The sequence below is a fragment of the Chlorocebus sabaeus genome, chromosome 21 (genome assembly GCF_047675955.1).
Source record: "Chlorocebus sabaeus isolate Y175 chromosome 21, mChlSab1.0.hap1, whole genome shotgun sequence".
Taxonomy (NCBI): Eukaryota; Metazoa; Chordata; class Mammalia; order Primates; family Cercopithecidae; genus Chlorocebus; species Chlorocebus sabaeus.
Window position 1 is genome coordinate 82,275,142 of NC_132924.1, and position 15,163 is coordinate 82,290,304.

A 15,163-nucleotide genomic window follows, 5' to 3' on the forward strand; every position below is an offset into this window, starting at 1 on the left:
ACTCATTGCTTGCTGTTCCTACTACAGTAAAATATAGAATCTTAAATGCATATCCTTGGAAAATTTTAAGCATAGAAAAATAGCAAAACAGCTAATAAATTCCTTTGAAAATCCAAATAAGAAAAAAAAATATACGAACAAGAAAAAATCCCAAGATCATCATAAATACTTCACATGTAAGTTAGAATTATAGTATTTATTTTTCCCTGACAAGAATATATCATTTCCTGTTACTAATTTTTAAATTTCCCTTTAGATGTGCAAGCTAGGCAATTTTAACTTGTCAGAGTCACATAAATTACTGACTCACTGTAACAGCAAAAGCTATTTTCTGGTTTCTAGTGATTAGACCTAAAATACATTTTATAGCAAAGTATGAGATTAAATAGTTTCACCTCTAAATGTGGTATGCATGTGCTTCTTGTATCCTCCTTAAAAATTAACTATTCATGTTTAGTAGAGAGTGAAATTCATCAGGGACAAAGCACCGCAGATGAGCTCATTCTCCTGTTACCTTGATGTATGGAATTATTCCCTCAGGTCCAAATCTAATCAAATGTGACCACAATTCATCTAATACTTTCTTCCAGATCTGTGCAGCCTTTGCGGTATTACCAAATAATGAATTCTTCTACAGAGACACCTATAGGAAAATCCTTCTATAATCAAATAATTCTTGAGAGAAATGTATTTTATTCTGAGGCTATGAGTAGCTTTATTTGAATTTTCAGTACTCTAGGAACTTGGCAGATTACCTGAGTGTAATAGGATGGAATGAAGGACGAAGTTTTAAAAAAAAATTCCCAAATGTTAGAAACATTTACAACAAGTTGAAATAAATAACATGCATTAGAAAAAAATAAAATAGCACAATTGTTTGTGTATACTGTTTGGCAAAGCTCTTCATAGTTTCAAAATATACTTACCAGTAAGAATTGTCAATATATATGGATCTTACATCTCAAATGCCTTTATAACAAAAGCACTCTGTAGGTATCCCAATTCCGTGTATTTTGAGAACTTGCTTGAGACGTAGGATAAACACCTTAAGAGGGATGTCAAGTAAATAGTTATCTTCCATTTTCACCTGTATCAAAAACAATGTACTCAAAGGAACTTTTTATGAGTGTCAACAATTCTTTGACATCATGTTCCAATAGTCCACACCATGTTTCATAATGCACACTCCTTGAAACCCCTTTGGGGTCTTTCTGACAGTTTAGTTAAGTCAAAATTCAAACATCTATCCCCAGTCAGCCATGGTCTGGAGCCCATCATCCAAATAAGACTCACGTCCAGCCTTCCCACCAGCTGGGCTTTTGTAGGAACACTGCTTTAATGTAACAGTGGCCGTAGTGTAGTGATGAGCCCTAGACCTAACAGTATGTTATAGTATTTGAAAATCACCATCTTTGGGGCCAGAACAACCCAAGTTCAAGTTCTAACTCATGAATTTATAAGCTGGATGACCCTGGGAAATTGCTATAATCTATGTAATAAGCCTTAGTTGCCTGTCTGATGGGAAAAGGAAATCAGATATTTAAAGTGTTTACTATGCTTCCTTGTACATACTACAAAATAAATGTTAGTCATCAATATGTCTGTTGCTATTAAAATAATCATAGTAATAAATCATGGCCCCAACAATCACAGGTTTTGAGGGTGGACCAGCATGAAATAACAGTGTCCTGGCAGACAGAAGAGGGGAGCCAAGTAGCAGAGAAATTAAAAGCAGACAGTATTTAGCAATTCAATGAGGCAGGAGGCATTAGGCATATTTGGCAGTAGGAAGCAAGTTTTTGGCCAAAGACCTGGGTTTCAGATTCAGGGCTGTCTGTGCTTTGTTTCAGAGGAAAGGGTAAGTAGTTTTAATAAAAGATGGTGAGAGGTGCTTCCTAGAAAAATTGGAAGACAGTAATTTAGACACAGGGAACAAATCTGGTAACCAAAAACAGGAGAAGAGCACTAATGTGGCAACCCTACCAAACCAACACAGTTTATAAAGTTTGGTAAGGTTGACAAGATTGTGAGTTTTTTGATGTCATGAAATACCTGAAACCAGTCAGGGAAAGTCCCTGAGTTTTCGATAGGGCTATGCCTGTATGTGTCTGTTCTGTGCGAGAAACATGCGAGGGGAGAAGAAAAGGCACACACACAATAGCTTTAAGGGTAAACAAGCTTTATCCTACATAAATGGCAATGGGATATATTAAGCAAATGATATAATAAGCAAAGTAATATAATAAGCAAATTGATTTAATAAGCAAATGATACAAAAAGCAAATGATAAGCAAATTGTAATGGGAAAGGGAGAAGGGAAAAGGTATATATTTACTCTCACCAGACTCTGGAGGATTCACCACCAGACTGGGAAGCAACAGCCTGGGCTCCAGAGTCGGCCACCCATCCACGCACAGATGAGAAGAGGTCTCATGAAGGTTCGGCACAGTCTGGGACCCTAACTTATTTTGTAAAAAGTTGCATGGCATGAGGCCCAGTCGTGAGGGCCCTTCGTGACTGGGCTCAAGGAACACAAAAAGGTCAACTTGTTTTTGTGATTGTCTATTGTTTTCCAATAACTAGCATATAGGAATAGATTGAAATAGAGATTTCTCCAAAACAGCACTGGATGAACGCCTCAAGGGGCTCACACAACCTGTTCCGGGACTTGGTGATCATCATTTCTGTCCATGTTCAATTGAGTTCAAATTTAATATTTAAGGTTTCCTCCACAGCATCACAGGGGGAAGGACGAGGGAGAACATTGAGCATTATTTTTAGGAAAGCATGACTATGGGGATAAATTCTGACAGTAATCTTGCTATATTGCTGTACAGCTCCAAAGTTTTAGAATAGCGATAAAGAGATGTTCAATAATTTTTAAATTAAATCTGTATATCACACATTTGCTTCCCCCACCTACACAGGCTGATGATGGGGGCATAATGTTAACTCAGTTTTGACACCAATTTCCCAAAGGAATCCATTCACTTATTTAATTAGTTTTTAGAAAAGACCAAAGTATACGGTCATGGTGGAAAGAAGAAGGTATTGCATAGCTCACCTAGCAATTTCCTAGGTTTCTTTCTGTTCTTCCTTTTTCCCAAGTATTTTCATGTTTATTTTTTTCATTTTTATGGTCATAAAATACATATCATAAAATTTGTCACAAGTGGCATTTAGTAGTTTCACAGTGCTGTGCAGTCATTACCACTATCTAATTCTGGAATATTTTCATCACCACAAAAAGGAACCCAATACCAAGTATAATCTGTTTTATGTCTCTATGAAATTGCCTACTCATGATTTCATAATGGCATCATACAATATGTAACCTTCTATATTATGCATCTTTCACTTTGCTTATTTTCAAAGTCCATCTGTGCTGTAGCATGTATCAGTACTTTATTTCTGTTTATTGCTGAACCATATTCCATTGTATGTATGTACCACATTTTATGCATTCAGCAATAAATATTTGTTTTTTTTCCATCTTTTGGCAATTATGAATAGTGCTGCTATGAATATTTGTGAACAAGTTTTGTTTGCACTCCTGATTTCAAATCTTTTGGATATATACTCAGGAGCTGAACTTCTAGATCATATAGTAATTCTATATTTAACTATCAAGGACAATTGCACAATTTTATATTCACATCAGCAATGTACAAGGGCTCCAATTTCTCCACATTCTTGATAACACACTGCTATTTTCCACTTTTTGTTTGTTCATTTTCAATTAAAATTATCCTAGTAGATATCATCCATGATGTGAGATTTCAATTTGCTTTTGATTTGCATTTCTCAAACAGTGAATAATGTTAAGTTTGTTGGCCATTTCTATACTTAGAGAAACATTTCTACAAGTCCTTGGCCCTTTTTAAACTGAGCTGTCTTTCTGTTGTTGAGCTGTAAGTGCTCTTTATATATTCTAGATACTAGACCCTTATGAGATACATGGTTTGCAAATACTTTCCCCCATTCTGTGGATTGTCTTTTTGCTTTCTTGATAGTGTTCTTTATTTCTATCTTTGATGCTTTACCTCCAATGTTTTCTTTCTCTACTACCTCTTAGGAACAAATATGTTCCTTCCTCAGGTGTGAATGAGAAGTTCCTCTACAATCTTTCTAACCAAAACAGCAGTCCAAATACAGTCAGGCACTGTGGAACTTAGGCTTCATCAGTGATATTCTATTATCTCAAAAAAGATAGGTCTGCACAAAGAGAAATTTTATACCAGCAGCTAAGAAAATAAAGTATATTCCATATTTTTTTCAGTAATGGAAGTTTCCTATATGGAGCAATAATTCTTTTCTTTCAAAACATTATACAAAATGATACTGCTATTATAATATAGTTATTCCTAGCAAAGAAGTGTATTCAATGATGATCTGGGTTTTAAACAATTGATAACTTGTCCTGAGAGCATTAAAAACCCTGATATAGACACATGGAGTATAATTCTTGCAGATTCAACACTATGGGTGAATCCTATCTGCAGAAGAGCAGCCGTATTACAGAGCAGTTGTCTAGAAGTCTTCAACTACATGGTAGAATGAGCCCAAGTGTGAAATATTAGATACCTAGACAACCGAAAACAAGAAGGACTTAAAAAATTTATACTAGCTTGTGTATTCACCCTCAACCATAAATAAATAAACAAAAATGTAGATTTATAATTCAAGATGGAAACATGGAGTCTTTTTTACTACCATTTCCTCTAGTTTCAAAATGTGTTTAAGTCCATTCTTATTCTTGTGCTATATAAAGAACATTCTTTTTGATGTGTCTTTACTTTAGCATTGTCTGCTTTTCTGAACTGATTTGATAGCAGTACCTAAAGAATAAATATCTGATATCTTTCAAAGACGGGGCAGAGCAGATAATGTAAATATAAACTTATTACTCCGTTAAGGATCAGCTGTTTCTGGTTGGTTTCATATCTGTATTCCGTCATTCTGTATTCTGTATATCTGTATTTCATGTCTGTATCTGTATTTCCCCAACAATTCTGGGTGAATATTTGTTTATTTCTATGAAATGTATTTGATTGAATGCAATGTTTTCATCAGCTGTGAAAGTATGATTTGAACATATAATATTACATATAAGCTTAATTTTAGCATCATTAATGAAACAAATTTGGTTCCACACTTTTCAATCTTTCAAAATTTTTATCAGATCTATGTAGCTACATACTTTTCTGCAATAATACATAAGTATTCCTATGTACATATATATACACATGCACACATGCACTTACATGTACATATAGTCTACTCTAGTAGGTTGAATGATAGCTCCCAAAAAATATATGTTCAAATTGTAACTCTTGGTAACTCTGAATGTAACCTTTTTTGGACAAAAGGTCTTTGCAGGTGCAATTAACTTAATGGTCTTAAGATCATCTTGGATTACCTGGGTGAACCCAAAACCCAATCACTGGTGTATTTACAAAAGTGAATCATAGGTGTATCACACAGTTACTCCTAAACTTATGATGGGGTTACATCCCCATGAAACCTCATCGTAAGTTGAAAAATCATAAGTCAAAAATTGCATTTAATACACCTAACCTATGGGACATCACGGCTTGGCCTAGACAACCTTAAATGTGCTGATGACACCTTACCTTACCTTACCTTAGACCACACTTGGACAAAATCATCTAACACAAACCTATTTTGTTAAAAAGTTATAAAAAATTTGAATCAAACTTTAATACTCAAAGTATGGTTTCTACTGAACATGTATCACTTTCACGTGATCATAAAGTAAAATAATAAGTTGAACTATCATAAGTTGGGGACAGTCTTAGAGACAAAAAAAAAAAAAAGAAAGAAAAAGGTGATGTAAAGGCAGAGGTAAAGATTGTAATAATGCCCTTATTAGCTAAGGCATGTCAAAGATTGCTGACAACCAACAGAAGCCAGAAGAGCCAGAGCCATATATATGTGTGTGTGTATATATACATGTATATGTGTCAGAATATGGATTCTGTAGTAATGTTTTATATATACATAAAACGTTTTTATATATAATTTTCTCTATGTAATTTTCTGTTGTTCCAGTCCACTAAGTTTGCGTTATTAATAGTTTTCTTATGGCATTCCTAGGAAACTAATAGAAATTGTTATATTAGGAAGTGGCTCTGGAATTAGATAATGGTTAGGGGCTGGGAGAATTTTGTGGCGCATTAAAGAAAAAAGCCTAGATTTTCTTGAAGAGATTCTTGTTAGAAATATAGACATTAAAGGTGTTTCTGGTGAGATCTCATAAGGACATGAATAGCATAATATTGAAGACTGGAGGAAAAAAATGTCTCTTGTTATAAATAGGAAGACAACTTGGTTGAATTGTTTTTACTGTTGGGTGGTAAGCAGAACTTGTAAGCAGTGGAGTGGGTATTTAATTGAGCAAATTTGCAAACAAGGTGTTGTCAACCTAAAATAACAACAGAAAGAGTGGCTCTTAAAAAATGAATTTACTCAGGAATAGATAAGAGATTAAATCTGGGAAGATAATTGCCATGGAGAACCATAAAGGGTCACAGGTGTACCCACAGAGGCAAAACAAGGCAAGGGTTTTTAAAGACAGAATAAGTAGAGTTACATAAGTTATTTTGAAATATTTGTTCTTGGCTATGGGGATCAAAGGCTGAACATGCATCAGTTTGAAGGATGAACAAACAGCTGCTGGGCAGATGTCCTCGCAGAAGTATTCTTCATGTAAGGTTGTGGTGGCCATTATGAAAGACTGTGTTTTTCAGAGAATCCTTGTAATATTTTATCACAGGCATATGTGTATGAGAGCCTTTCCTTTATGGCCTCCCAGCTCTATTTTTGTTAGGAATTTGCATAAGTGACTCCATTTTGATTCTGACAACTTTTTTAGTGTTAATTATGTGCCTTGGTTTCTCCTCATTGCATATAGCAAAATGTGAGAAGAAAGAGATAAACTCAGGAAAGAACTGTTAATCAAAGTAGAATTGGCACTGGATTCTTTGGATGGGTTTCTAACTTGTGCAGATTTTAAAGTATGCTAAACTAGGCTGTTTACTGTTAGGAAAGCATTCTCTGGAGAAAGCTTGGAGTACGTGTCTGGATAACTTTTGCTGAAGGAATTGGGTGTATGACTCCTGGATCCAATCAACCCTCTCAACAAAAGCCAGTAATAGGGCTAGAATTTTCTAGGAAGAATATGTGGAGAATGCTCTTGTCTCATAGTATGTACACCCATGGCTTATATGGGAGACAGACAAGATGTTTGAGATTACTGTTTTAGCAGAAACGCTGCCAGCTTGGACAAAAGAGGACAGAGATAGAATGAAATGAAGAATGGGTGTTCGGCTTTTGAGATTCTATAGGTAGGAAGTGAGCTGATAGGGATCATTGATTGAGACTATATGCTACCCTTCTAGAGACAAAATGACTCCAAGGGCAAAGCCAAGCATGCAGACAGAGGCCGGAGGGGTGGGTGCAGAGGGGTATGGAGCCTGCTGCTGCCAGAGCTTCTGTGAGATAATACATTTTTTTGTAGTAATTTGTTATGGCTGCCTCAGGAAACAAATGCATTCATATTTCCTGAAATTTTCATTCTAATTGGCATTCTATTTTAGATAACACTTTAAACCATCTTCCCAACAGAATGTGTGACTGGCAATTTCTCTCTCTCTCTCTCAACTTTTCTCCTTTTCCTTCCATCTCTCTCCCTTTCTTGTGTACATGTAAAAGCTAGATAAAAAGCAGAGTAGAAGATAATATGGTATCATGAAAATAATTTTTGAATTAAAGTCAAACTAGTTTTAAAGTCTATTCCTTCACTATATAAACTTGAGCAACTGAGTTAACCCCTCTGAACCTACTTATTTTTTTGTTGTTGTTTTTTGTTTCTTTTCTTTTGAGACAGAGTCTCACTCTGTTGCCAGGCTGGAGTGCAGTGGCGCGATCTCGGCTCACTGCAACCTCCGCCTCCCAGGTTCAAGTGATTCTACCTCAGCCTCCTGAGTAGCTGGGACTGCAGGTGTCCACCACCATGCTCAGCTAATTTTTGTATTTTTAGTAGAGATGGGGTTTCACCATGTTGGCCAGGATAATTTTGATCTCTTGACTTTGTGATCCACCCCATAGAAATAATAATAATGAAGTTGAGAAGAGATTTAAGGTAAGAAAATATATTTAAATTGGCAGGCACAGTGCATAATAAATTCCTCCTCTTTATGCCAGTAGGAACACTATGTTATGAATTTAATCACTGCAAATTTTGAATAAATAAAATGGTTTTAATTGATATGACAATTAAAATAGATTGATCAGAAAAGTGGATCTTTTGCAGTCATTGCAAAGCCTGCAATGATATAGATGCAAATACTTACGGCCCCCGAGACTTCGTTGAAGGATTATTTTTAAGAATGGCTTCTTGTTAAACTTCCAAGTAGAAAAAAATGCTCCACATTCAGAGGAAAATAAAGCATTGAATCAATGGGAAAGAGAAAAAATAATTTTATTAATTCTGTCTGCATTAGCTGATCCTGATTATTTAATTAAAACATACTGAAAGCCTCCTGGTTTCTCAAATGACTTTAATGATTAATAAATATCTTTATTTATGGTCTTTGCTCATATTTGGTTTCATTTCTGAAGACTTACAGTGAGTACGTGCCGAGGTTTTCATCTCTCTGGAGGTAGAGCCTTGTTAGCTTCACATGGGGCATGGTAAGAATACCTTAAAAGGATGTATCTATTTTTATTGATTGCTTCTGCAACTTACATTTGCCTCCCTTTATGCATGTACCAAAATTCTGAAGTTAAAAAATTGGTTATTTAAAATTATCATCATCCTAAAACCTCAAATGAGTTTGAAATAATTTTGAAGCAGAATTTCCTGAAGGGTAAAAAAGACTCATCTATCACTTTATGCAATGTCTCTTAACTATTTCTATTCCCAACTTAAAACTACACTTAAAATATTGACTCTACATTGTTTTCTCTTCCCCAGTTATCTCAACCCTAGTTGTACATTAGAGTCAGAATGACTGCAATTGGGACATAGTATTATAAACATTAAGTATCAGAAAATTTCAAGAATATTTAAGAGTAAAGAAAATTGTATGATGTATTTCCACATAACCAACTTCAACAACAAATTTATGGCCAATCTTGTTTCATCTGTTCCTTGTTTCATCTGTCCACCCAATTCTGGATTATGCTGAACCAAATCAAAGTCATCAAATAATTTCTCGTGGGAATAGTTTACATAGATATTTCATATAGAAACTATTTGAAACAAAACCATAACATTTTTATCATATGTAAAGTAACAATAATTCCTTAGTATCATCAAATATGAGTACTCATATTCCCCTGAATATCTTGTAACAATTTTGTATAATTTCTTTAAATTTGAATTCAAGTATTTATACTTTGCAATTGATGGATACATTTTAAGTCATTTCTATAGAATCTCCTTCTATATCTCTTTATTTGTTTGCTATTTAGGTATTGAGTGAATGTTTGATATGGTCCAATGTAGTTGCTCCTAGCCACAGTTAGCTATTAAATTTCAATTAATTAATAGTAAAAAGAATACAAAATTGAATTACGTGCTATTTACAATGTTATAGCAGGCACACTTGCATATTCCAAGTGTTTCATAGCCCATGTGGCTAGTGGCTACTCTACTGAAGAATGTAGAAAAAGACCAATCCCATTACTGCAGAAAGTTCTTAGAGTGCACTGCTGTCGTTTCCGAATGTAAGTTTTATTTTCCGATAATACCCTGATATGTCAGTTAATCTGATATAATCCCTCTACTTCCTGTAAATTGATAGTCATATTTAGATCTTGATTTGATTTACATTCAATATTTTGCCCAAACTATGACATAGTCCACCTACATCAGAAGGTACGTGATATCTGGTTGTTTCTTTTTTGTGATATCAATAGTCACTTATGATTGTTGTCTCATTTTAATAAAAATGATACATTTTGATTTTCTCTGTAATATTCATACTTTTTTCTTTGTTCCTGTACTTTTTTTTTTTTTTTTTTTTTTGAGACAGAGTTTTGCTCTTGTTGCCCAGGTTGGAGTGCAATGGCGCAATTGCAGCTCACCGCAACCTCTGCTTCCTGGGTTCAAGCAATTCTCCTGTCTCAGCCTCCCAAGTAGCTGGGATTATAGGTGCCCACCACTATGCCTGGCTAATTTTTATATTTTTAGTAGAGACAGGGTTTCATCATATTAGTCAGGCTGGTCTCTAACTCCTGACCTCAGGTGATGAGCCCGCCTCAGCCTCCCAACATGCTGGGATTACAGGCGTGAGCCCCCACGCCTAGCCAACATTCTTACCTGTAGAATTATGGTAGATTTATTGGAAGTGGTGCTGATTATCAATAGACTTGTATCTTTGCCTCTAGTATTTCAGATCCCTGTTTTCCTCTGGGGGAATAAAAAAATCAGCTAACGATCTCACATTGTTTGTAGATTTTTAGCTTACATTTTGTATTAATTTGTTCAAGAGACAGAGATCCTACCGTTCTGGATAGTCAATTACTTTATTTTTATTCATTTATATATAATAATTTTAAAATCCTTTATACAATAAAATTGTATAAAGATGACAGATTAATATAAACAACTAATATTGATCCATCCAAACTTCACTAAAACTATCATAAAGTAATTTTTTTCAGAGACATAGACCCACAAAGACAGGAGAGAAAAACCACTGCAACAGCATTTTGGGTGTTAGAAAGCAGATGGGCAAGGACTACCCACTTAGCAAACACTAATCTAGAAATAGAAAAAAACTGTGAAAGAACCAAAATTGAACTGTAAAATTTTCAAAAACCTCAGGAACTAGGAGTTATGGAACCAAGAGTGAAGTAATTTGCTGTTAAAGAAGATTTGAGGATGTTAAAAACGATTCCTGGATAATCTCTTGCATATCATTTGATCACCCTTCAATTACTCTGTCAGTGCTCTGGAGATTTGGGTGCTAGGTGAAGGTTAAACTGTGCCTGGACTGGACTGTTGAGGGCAAACAAATAGCATCATAAAGAGAATGAATGGATCACTTACATATAAATACTGATATTTTTGTCCCTTACTTCTGCTTGACTTCTAGAACATGGGAAACCAGACTTCTATTCTATAGCAGGAGACTAGAAGATCTGTCTCTGGAAAATTTGCCTTCCCATAAGAGAAGAAAACAAAGATACTGACATCCTGGTTTTCCTGAAAACTGGCCATATCTTTCTGCAGTAGCGTTCAAGTTTGCTAGTCCCCACTTGGAGGCTCAGAGCTTTTATCCGCTTTTGAGCTCTCCACCCCATCTTAATTATAAGCAAGTAAATAGATTACCAAATATCTTGGGGAAATATCTTTAATAAGAAAGATAGAAACCAAAATAAACCAATAGGAAAAAAACAGCATCTTGGAGGAAACAAAGATGAAGAAAGAAAAAATGAACTTGATATTAATATCCTAAGAGTGGTAATAGAGGCTATTGCATTTATAAAACTAAAACAAAATGACACAAAGGAAATTATCAGAGAACATAATAAAAACTAAAAATATATGCATAGTGGAAAAAAGAGCCCTATGAAGATGTTATGATATAAAGTCTGGGAGCTCTCTCAGAGATTTAAGCAAAAAGACAAAAAGAAAGACTGAGTAGAAAGTGTTACAAAATTAGACAACTACTTGAAATCTTGGGATTTGTCAACAAACATGCTGGAAGCAAGAAACAATGTGTGATGACTTCAAATATCTGAAACAAAATTGTTTCCAACTAACGAATCTATTTTTTGCACAGATACCATGAATTATATTTCAGACTTACAAGAAAAAGAAAATTTAATTTCTTATTCATCTTTCTTTAGAAGGTACAAGAGGATGTGTTCTACGAAAATGAGCAACTTAACCAATAAAGTTGAATAGAAAGATGGGATGGGAACAGGAAACAGATGTTCAAACACAGGAAAATGAGAGAGACTCTCTACAATGGTGGTGAAAAGGAAATCCCAGGTTGATTGCTGTGGTCTAGGCATAGATGATAACCCATGAACATGGCTGCAATTTGGAAAATTGGTGACTGAGTACAGGGTAGAACTTCGTATTTATAGCAATCCACCCCACAGAGTGAAATGATAGGCACAGTGGATGTCAATGGAGCTATAGCTTTCACTTTTACTCATCAAATCCATAATATTGAGATATGACTGAGACTGGATGAGAAGACAATTAGAAGTATGTTATTATCACAAATGAAACCTTGCATCTCTTTCAAATAACTTTTTGATAAGAACATTCTGTTCCCCAATGTATTACAATGCAGAATAAAATACAAACTTAGTCAAATATGAATTCTTCTGAAAAGAAAAACCTGTTTATACACGTGTAAAATTCCTCCCCCCGCAACCCTAAATTCATATTCACTGGGAATCTCAGAATGTGGTCTTATTTGCAAACAGGGTCTTTGCAACTGTAATTAGTTAATAAGAGGCCATACTAGATTAGGATGAGCTCTAAATTCAGTGACTGGTGCAAAGAGGAAAGGACACCAAGAAACACAGGGAGGAAGGAGGTAAGAAGGCAGGCAGATCGGAGATATGCAAGTGCAAGCCAAGAAATGCCAAAAACCACCAGCAAGCACCAGAAGCTAGGAAGAGCCAAGGGATTATTCTTCCCTAGCGCCCACAGAGGGAGCATGGCCCTGCTGACACCTTGATTCACAATTCCTGCCTCCAGAAATGTGACAGAATAAATATGTGTTGTATTAAGTCAGCCAGTTTTTGGTAATTTACATGCAATTAATATGTTTAATATTTAGAGATTCAGAATTTCAAGTTGATAAAATATAACTGTTTCTATGAAAATTGGGTATTACACCTTTGATCTGGAAGTACAACTCATTGCCATTTTTTAAAAGGAAAATCAAATCAACTTATTTCAGTTTCAAATTGTAGTCCCAAACTGTCTAGTCCATCACTACGTTGTGTTAGGACTGTTTGCAGGAAGTTGTGATCTGTCCTTTTGAGCAGACAGCCACGCCGACTATGAAGGGATGTGTTCTCGGTGAGGATGGCTTGGGGAAGGTCAATTACGATTCATTCCTCCTGCTCTGCCCTCTTAGCCCCTCCCAGCTGCCTACTATGTCACCAGACTGCGTCCTTCATATTCTTTGTAATTGTCCATATGAAGCAACTGAGAAGGTTGTTTTCCTTCTAACACCTTCCTGAGAGTTCACATCACTATTTCCATGTGTCCTGGAGAGATTCCACATTAAACATAGACAGATTCTATTCTATGCTCTTAAAATATTTCTATCTCTTACAAAAGAAAATAAGCCACAAACTGAATTCTGAATGGTCAGAATATTCACAGAGAATGGAATACTCATATGATTTTAGAATGAGAGGATATATATTAGTCCATTTTTACACTGCTGATAAAGACATACCCAAGACGGGGCGACTTATAAAAGAAAAAGGTTTATTGATTGGACTTACAGTTCCACACGGCTGGGGAGCCCTCACAATCATTTTGGAAGGCAAGGAGAAGCAAGCCACATCTTATGTGGGTGGCAGCAGGCAAAGAGAGAGCTTGTGCGGGAAATTCCCGTTTTTAAAAGCATCAGATCTCGTGAGACCCATTCACTGTCATGAGAATAGGATGGGAAAGACCTGCCCCTATGATTCAATCATCCCCCAACAGATCCTTCCCACAACATATGGGAATTATGGGAGCTACAAGAGGATGTATGTGGATTGAATCATAATGATATTGAAATCCTTTTTGTTTTTCAAGAATATTAAGAAGTATAAGTTTTAGCCACATCAAACATAATGCAAATAATTATTCCCAGATTTCAGCCAATTTGCTAAATGGCACACTCGCAGGAATTAAGGAATTCATCCTGATTCTTCTGATGGTCCTTTTCATATCTTATACTCTCAGTACTTTTGGGGTTTCCTTTCTGGAATAAAAGTACAATCTTTTTTTTCCTACCTTGAGGAACTTTAGGAGATTTCAGAAGATAAATGCTCCTTAAATTCAATGTGGCACAAGAGGTTACTGGGAAGAAAAAACACATTTGCCTATTTGGACTTCCACCAAATGTTATAATTGGTATCAGAAGATGTGCAAGAATGGACTCATTTTGTAGTAGAATTTAGATGTGACTCATTTTAGTCATGGAACCAATTTTATAATGTATAAACTAGATATAGGTAAAAATAAAAGAGCAAAAGGAAATGTTCTTCTGTAGCATTGCAGAACCCATACATGCACATTCCCTTGACTCTTTTCCTGTGGTTATGGCAGACATCTTTGCCATGCAGATAGAGTCGTTCCCTTTTGCAGACAAATGGGTTTCCTGATAGCACTTTGCCAGGAAGTCGATTTTCCTCATCAGCCATAGGTAGTTTTTTCCATTTTTGTTTCTTGTTTTTCTGAGCAAGATAACCACACCTGTTATGTAGAGATGAGATAAAGAAATATGTCATCAGTGAAGTCAGTGGATCAATTGGCCATGCAGTAGACCGTTGTAACCTGTTAATTCTCCTTAGGAGCAGATGGCTCTAACAGATGCTATCTTAAAGTGAAGTGGGCAAAATGAAGTGAGGAATGTAAATGAATAGAGGCACATAATAGCACAGTAGAGAAATTACAGTATATAGAGAATACTGAAAAGTAATGACCAGAAGCATAGGAATTGAATCAAAAGAGGTAAGTGTTATAGAGACAGAGAAAAAAAGAATTTCAAAAAAGAGTGATTAGCAGTTATTTATTCCAGAGACGTTGCATAACAGGGCCTAAGGTTTTTCTGTGGGATCTGGTAATATGGGCTATTTTTGACACAGTATAAAATAATGACTAGTGTTGTTATCGAGAGGACTAGTGTTGTTATGAGACAGCACGGGTAGTTTACATTGAGCTAAGGAGTGAATGAGCCATGAGAAAGTGCAGAGTGAGTGCCAACTTCCCATTTAATAAATTTACTGTGAAGGGAAGAATAGAGTCATAGTATATAGATAATTAAGCTGTAGCCTTTGGCCTCTAGGACTTACAGTATACAAGAGGGAAACAAAAACATATTCAGATATCAAATATGGTTGGCCCCTGTGTCTGTGGGTTCTGCGTCTAAGAATTCAATCAACC